Genomic DNA, 8,003 nt, shown 5'->3' on the forward strand with positions numbered 1-8,003 from the left:
TTTTTATTTATTTGTGGTGTCTCAACATCTAATCGAAGTAAATATGAAACAGCAAGAGTAACGTCATGAAGATAATAATCTTTTACTTCTTTTGTTGAAAATTCTGATAACTTTTTATGAAAATCTAGGACTTCATTGGTTTTAACAAAATGTTTCACTGATTCTCAAAGAATGGAACTAAGTAGCATAAAGACCTATCATAACTTAGACTCGCCTAAAATTTTGATTCCATGTTCTAGGCCATATTCAATTTATAAAATTCCATCATTGCTCGATAGAAGGATTAAGGTGAAAATGACAGTTGATAGAAAATACATTGCAAACACTAATCGTAACCTTTCTTTTTTCGATAGAGCTGCGAGGTCTAATATGATGTTTTAACATAGAAATCTGTAGCAAATTTACTTACCCATATCTGCAATTTTACTCGTTTGTCATGTCGAAAAACAGTTTTCACTTTGAAGTCAATGCCAACGGTTGATACGAATGCTAAAACAATTGATAAATCAACAATTAGATCAGCGAAACCTTCTACTTGAAGCTTTGCATTTAATGTTTAGAAATCATAAAGACAAATATCTTAGCATACTACTACATCTGCATCTTACCCGATGTGAATGAATCATCAGCATAACGGAATAAAAAGCTTGTTTTGCCAACACTCGAATTTCCAATGATCAAAAGTTTAAACATGTAATCAAAGTTCTGGTCTGAAGCATCTTTCTGCCATTTCGGGTCGCCACCGCCTGCCATCTAAAAATGGTTAAAAGGGTGTCATTTAGAAATTTAAACTTTTGCTAGAAGTTTGGTAAGTTGTTTGAGGTTAACATTAACTACCTCTAGCTCTGAATGTATTCTAAACTTTCTTATTTTGTTCAGTCACTGAACGACGACCTCGATATTCATAGAAAAGGAAAATAAAATGTGTAAAACCATAATAATGGAAAAAATATTGTAAATTGGTTTGGTGGTGCGGTTTATCCAGAAATATTTCTTAATCAAATAGTAAAGTTATTTCACGAACCACCTTTTCAATTACGACATTTCCGTTTTTTCTCATTTATGGAAGGTATAAAAATACCGAGAAATCTCATAAAATGAAAACTTAAAAATAATTTGATTTCTTACAATGAAACACTGTGACAGTCTATTTACGAAAGAAAATCACATTACATTCCCGTACATCCCAGCAAAATTGTGCAACAGGTTGTTCGTTCATTGGTTCTAAACTTTGAAAATTTTATGATTAGTTCTCCCACTCGCACCTGTTGCACAGTGTTTCCACAATTTCATTTATTTATACAGTAATGACATTTACTTTACACAAACATGTACCATGTATACACCATAAAAGCACGTAAAGGTAGACAAACAAAACGTACAACGATGGTGGTTTAAATGTAAAATATTCAACCTCAACCTACATTCCGTGATTACCTCTATCGTTTTTACAAACCCGTTGGTTCTAGGGTAAAGTGTCGCTGCATTGGGCGTATCAAATGTAACAAAAGAAAAACGGAAAAGTTTCAAATTTAAATCCATAGATACATTCACCAACCCAACATAGCTAGCAAAATAGTTTTTTGATATTTATGAAACAATGATTTTTCAATGACTGGAAGAAAAAACAAATACGTACGGGTACTGTATGAAACAGACATTGTCAATTTATTCCGGAACCATGTTTATCAACTTGTTCGATTAAAAATATAATTCATTTTGTGCAGCTGACATTGCTTTACCATGAAAATAAAATATGGGAGTAGAATGACGAACTAATTAAGCAAACCTTACTTATTGAAATTGTCAACTCCAATGGGATGTTTTCATGGTATGTAGAGTGGGAACAGTTTAGTATTACGTAATCTATGTGCTAATATACGAATTGACATCATCAACAAAGTGTGGTAGTTTCCTAATTGTGGTTCTGATTTCTAATTATATTTATCTATTGCATTCTTTAAGGCGAAACTACTTCTGATTTTCTTCTGTCGACTTATAATAACGAGTTTCAAATACACTGATTGTTAATTTATTTGTTGAACCATGGATTGAGGAATCAAGTATCGATGTGGAAAAATTGAAGGAAATTTTCAGTCACTGGATTTAACCTTTCAGAAACAACTAGTCATTTCAACACGTTGACAAAAATGAAGAGATGAGCTCTGCGTGGTGTGTGATCTTTTAGGGAGCATAAATCTAAAGATTTTCTATCAAACGGCAGTATTGTTACACTTACCGTTTATAAAAGGTTAAAATTAAGTTGTTGACGAACCAAAGTGCTCAACTCAACAAGTTAATTCAACGGATAATGATGCGACATTATTGAAAGAAAAATGTAATGTGAAGATACTTATGTTGTATGTGATAGATGTAATTGTCGTTGATACAAATATTTGTAGGTCTTCTTCACTTATATAGATCAGTGGGATACACACAGCAGCAAGTCGAAACGAATTTATTCATTAAAATAGGAACACGTTTGTGTAATTCAATAGAAATTCGATTCCACTTCAATAGTATCCGTACGAACGTACATTTTAACGTACGTATCAAAATGCATCTGTGCTTAGAGTGGGTTTCTCAAATAATATATACTAACGACGCACCTATATGGCTCGACGGGGTAAGGTAAAATATTTTCGATTGGAAGGATATTCATGTGCAGGAAATTATCGAAACGATTTCACAAGCGAATATTCACCAATTAAAATTGTCTTTGGATTTATGATTTTTGTCGATATTATCGCAAACGGTGGAAAAACACACCAACAATAAGTAAATCAACTAAATTAGATCCTATCGGATTTTAGGCTGTTGGTGGTGCTAATAATTGGAATTGGGAATATAAAATTCATTTATGTTCCTGTTGCACATAATCTTTATCTGAATCCTAATTCAATTTTATTTCATTGCCAGATGTTACGATCTATTGAAATTCCTTTTACGACGAACCATTACCTGTACACCATTATTCGACGTTGAAACTTTCTCAGGTGTCAGCTTGCCATGACAAAAAAAAAAGAAATCTTCAAAAACGAATGAATTTGTTTCTCGTTGCGTAACACCATTGCGTAAATAAAGTCGAAAAGAATAAAGGAAAAAGGGAGACGATACACCTTTCCACCTAGCCATCCTTGTTACATTCTTTTCCTCAATGAAATTGTACAAAGGCAAAATCGATTCGATTCTGATCCATATAATAATAATAATATAAATCAAAAATTAAGCCACACTATGAAGGCTGGTTATTATTTTGCCAAATGAAGCTACGATCCAGTTGATGTTCAAGCACATCACTATACAAATTGGTATATATTGAGATGCCAGTGGATTATGAGAAACCATGGAAAATATACGCAATCTCATGATGGTAAAAAAAATTAAGAGAAAAAGAAGAAGAAACATTCTTTCATTTTTCATCAAATCTACATTTGTACTTGGCATTCAAATAAAACCAAAAGTTTCAATAAGAAAATATGATAAAAGGAAATTTATGGCAAAGACAGATGAAAATGCTTGTTTTATTGATTTTATGACTGACACATTTTCCACCAAACAATTTCGTTAAGTCCTTCTGGACTTGTCAAAAATTTTGTGATGGACTTCAATGCAACAATACTGAGTTTTGTTTAAACGAATTAATATTTGCCAATTCTATCAAGCAATTGATAGCCAGGCACGGCTTTGTTTTCGTAGACATTTGACTCAACTTACATTTTATAGCCTATTAGCTTTCCAAATAAAAATCGATAATCCAAAAATAGAAAAACACTTTTTCTTCTTGCGATAAATCACTCGTTTTTCAATTGGTCTATTCACAACACTGAGACAATTATCAATAAACAATCAATTCAATCATAAATTCCAATTATTATTTCTACAATAATTTGAATACTAAGCAACACAAGAATCAAAACTCTTTAAAAAGCAATCCGCCAAGTCTTTCAGCACCAGCTTAAAGTTAGCACATACCTTACTGTGAAAATTTTTTTTATTCCGATGTTCACATTCTACACGCACTAATACCACCATACACAAAGTCTCTTGCAAGCGAAACAAAGTACACCCTATGTGGTGACGTTTTACGAACGATGATTCTTGGGCAAAGAAAGAGGAAAAACGCTGATACGGAAAATTTCAATATGGCTGAACCCCTCTGTATATCATATACAAAAAAATACAATGCTTATCATGGTGTGTGTTGTAACCTTATACAACGGCAAAATTGGTTTCGTTGATAAGGGAATTTTACATTGGAATAGGTTGAGCTACTTTCCTTAGGCGAATTATGAACGTTTGTTCCAAACTTGTTTCTAATGTTGCTAGATAACAAATTATAATTAGCAAAAAAAAATTGTTTTGACTTTGCTTGTTTAAAAAGTTTTGCATAAATACGTTCCAAAATTTATGTCTTTTTTATCAATTGAGTTCAATTTATCACCTACCATGGGCTTAAACCGGAAATAAAAGTTCGTATTTGTATGAAATGTTTCCAGTACGGTTTAGATAAATCTTTTTAGAAGCATTCAGTCCTACATGGAATCATTTGTCAACGATGACGAGAGTAAACGATAAACTATGGGATTGGCTAGCTGTTTTCTCACATAGGAAAATGTATGTTAGAAGAAATGAAGTAGTAGAGTTAGTATGAATCACCAATACTAATGATTACATCGCGGTACGCTTGCCGTTTCTAAATGGATGACTCAAATAATTATGATGCTGGCATAGCACTGAACAAACCACTAGAACAGATTTTTTTAACGGTAACCTGGCCCCTTTTTTTAAATGCTCTGCGTTCCAATTAATTTATTTATTTTTATATGATAAATTTGGACTAATGCGTCGTGCAGTCCCCTATTGAAAATTCTGTTCTAGTGCTTTGTTCAGTGCTATGTGCTGGGCGATTATGGAACTTAGGAAACGATTCGAAATTATTTTTTGTAGCGCTCAAAGTGGTAACTGAAGAATCAACATAGATTGTTAAATGATACATACTAGACATCAAAAAATGTTACAACGGATGGCTTATGTATAAGTTCAGTATATAGACGAAAAATAGAAAAATTATCACACCCACGTAGTCAATACAATTAATGACGAGTGGATTCGTTTTTATAAAGCTTTATAGATTATTACACTCACTTCATTTCATAGTAACGTACCATATTTTTACAGGAACCTTCAAAAAAGTTTTGATTTTGGAGCGATATTTTTTCCAAATAATCTAATCTGAATCTGACCAGTTTTCAAATATTTACACTCACGGAATTTTGAAAACCGACACATTTTCTGTTTTGTGGTTTACTGTTTTTTTTTGTCAATTTTGCATGTATTTTTGTATGGAGAAATCAAAAACTCAAGCAAAACACAGAAACAGAAAATGTGTCGGTTTTCAAAATTCCGTGCGTGTACTTTAAAATTCCTTGATTTGACTATTGGGAATTTTATAAATCTAAAAAAATTGTTGACGTTTGCAATGGGTTTTTTTTTGTAAAAAAAATTTTCTGGCTGTTCTTAAAAACAGCCTTCTTTAGTTGATAGTGCCGACACGTTCAATTGTGTCTTCACTAAGAAAAGCTTTACAAATTCTGTTATTTAAACTCAACAGAACTTTTGCTAACTTGTCGAAAAGTGTAGCCAAGAAACACTCCATGTCGCTGTTTCGTTAAATAATTATATACGTTCATCCATTTAACGACGAGGAACGTTGAATAAGAATCAGAAGAGAACACGAAAAGAGAATTTGAAAATTTGCGTGCAAAGCTAAACGGTTTGTGTACAGTATACACAGCGTGATATAAATTGAATATATATAAATTCGACTTCTACTGACTGTGCACATATATAATTTAATGTTACTCATGAGATTTGCATTTGTGGAGACACGCACAACTTCATTCGTAAATGTAATTTTTCATTTTCCTAAAATGTTTTAACAGAGAATGCGTTAGCAAAATATGGAAAACGACTGTGTCGTAGTTCAATATTCTAGTTTTTCAGTTTTTTTTACAACAGAAAAGCAAAACATAAAATCAATAGAGATCCAGATGATAAGGTTGGTAATCACACGACTAGTTTTTATTGTGCATGGCATGCAGTTAGCATTGGGTTCATTTGGACATACATATACAAACAATGCATTCCTACCCCGTTATTATACACTTTAAAGTAGTTTTTCTTGTTACTGTTTACCGTCCTAATTCAATAATTTAATCTACAAAATGCAGAATATAAATTATGTTGATTGCTTGAACATATTATTTCACAGTGATTTTATGTTCAGGACAGAGTTAACCGAAACAAAGAAAAAAAAGGAAATAATTTCGCTTCAAATAAATTCATTAAAGCTTTTTCACAAGAGCTTTAACACGACGTTTCGTCGCATTGAAAATCAGCTTCTAGTTTTAATTAATTTATTCAACACAGTTTTCTTATTTGTAAGATACTTGTAGTTGACGTTGTAGCACTAATGATGGATTATAGATGAATATATGGAAAGATAGATGGATATAGAGATAAATTTGTTGACAGCGTGAAACCAAACTGTGTCGATAAACGTTATCTTAAATTTCGTTTGAGTTAATATTTTCTGACATGAGAATCACAAAACATGCTACTGCTACAGTAATCTGTTAAATCTAATTTAATTAAGCGAAATTAATAAACAACGCATTTTTGATTGATCGATTGAAATTAATTTAAATATCTGAGACATTAACTCAATAAAACGTATCCATATATTTTCCTGAAAGGGTCAAGCTGTTCCGGCTTCGTACACAGATTTATATATTTAATCATTTCAGTGTCTTTCGAAATAATTCTATGAAAATTATTGTTTTTCCGGACAAAACCGGGGCTCTTTTCCATGGGAAATGTATTTTTTGTTTAGATTGACGGAGTTACATTAATAAAAGATGTATCGATTCCGACGAAAATTAATGAAAAGAAAATAATTTTCGAAACGAATTTTAAAATTTCCAGTTTAATCGAACTTTAATGAAGATTTAATTGTTTCGTTGAGGGTTGAACACTTAACAAACAGACTTTTTGTGGTAATAGAAATTGTCGAATGAATTTATTGGGCTTTCACTTACACACCCACAAGAAAAAAAGGTTGGAATAATGAGCAAGTATATTTGAAGTACTAATTACTTGTGAGATAGAAAAAAGATAATGAAGTTGTTACACCAATTAATCTAATTCAAAAAGTTAACCTGTTACGTTTTTATGGCAAAAGACTAAATGAGTAGCCAGATGAAGTTCTTGGAACAGGTCAGGTCAAGCTAAACTTTACCCGAAGTGACCTGAAACCTGAAATGCAGTAAGTGCAATCAGGAAATGTAAGAAAAAATCAGGTCAACCTAAATTCTACTTTTTCAGGTTTCAGAAATTCAGGTTCTGGTCAGCCAAAGTTTCTTTCAATCGCGATCGATCTGTTCCGAGCCTTAGACGATTAGATGAAGTAAATTACTTTCTTGAGACACTGGTAAAAAATAATGAAGTAATAGATTGTCAACCAATTGAGAATATTCAATATCAATAGAACTGTCTTGATACTGATGATGTGCTTGAAAAGTCTGTGAAAAAATTAAATTGAATCCAAAAAAGTCTCTTTCTTTAGATTTTCGTGACAACCCTAGTAACGAGTTTGCACGAGTGTAAGCCAATAAACGAAAGAGCACAAAAGATACCATGATAACTGATCCCTTATTTATAGCCCACTTTAGAATTATTTCTTCAACTTTTTAGCCCGTACGAAGTACTGGGGGCTTATAAGATTAATATGCCGTTTGTAACACGTCGAATTGGAAGCAGACAGTAAGGACAAAGCATTTGGTTATGTTCATAGATGACGAATCCGCAATAAAAAAAATGTCCGTCCGTCCGTCCGTCCGTCCGTCCGTCCGTCCGTCCGTCCATCCGTCCGTGACCCCTATAGTTGAGTAAATCACAACCTTTTTTTCAAAATTCTTTTTTCCCGCGATTGGTATCGACAA

At 32.5% G+C, this 8,003-nt stretch overlaps 1 long non-coding RNA gene across 1 annotated transcript; it reads right to left on the reverse strand.

The window, feature by feature from the left end:
* Positions 1–388: 388 nt before the first annotated feature.
* Positions 389–3,996, reverse strand: LOC119082511. Its single transcript, XR_005088652.1, has 3 exons — positions 3,718–3,996; positions 609–753; positions 389–489 (listed from the first exon to the last, which is right to left on the reverse strand). It is a non-coding gene; the product is annotated as an uncharacterized LOC119082511 (long non-coding RNA).
* Positions 3,997–8,003: the final 4,007 nt, after the last annotated feature.

The sequence above is a fragment of the Bradysia coprophila genome, unplaced genomic scaffold, assembly GCF_014529535.1.
Source record: "Bradysia coprophila strain Holo2 unplaced genomic scaffold, BU_Bcop_v1 contig_462, whole genome shotgun sequence".
In the NCBI taxonomy this organism is placed as follows: Eukaryota; Metazoa; Arthropoda; class Insecta; order Diptera; family Sciaridae; genus Bradysia; species Bradysia coprophila.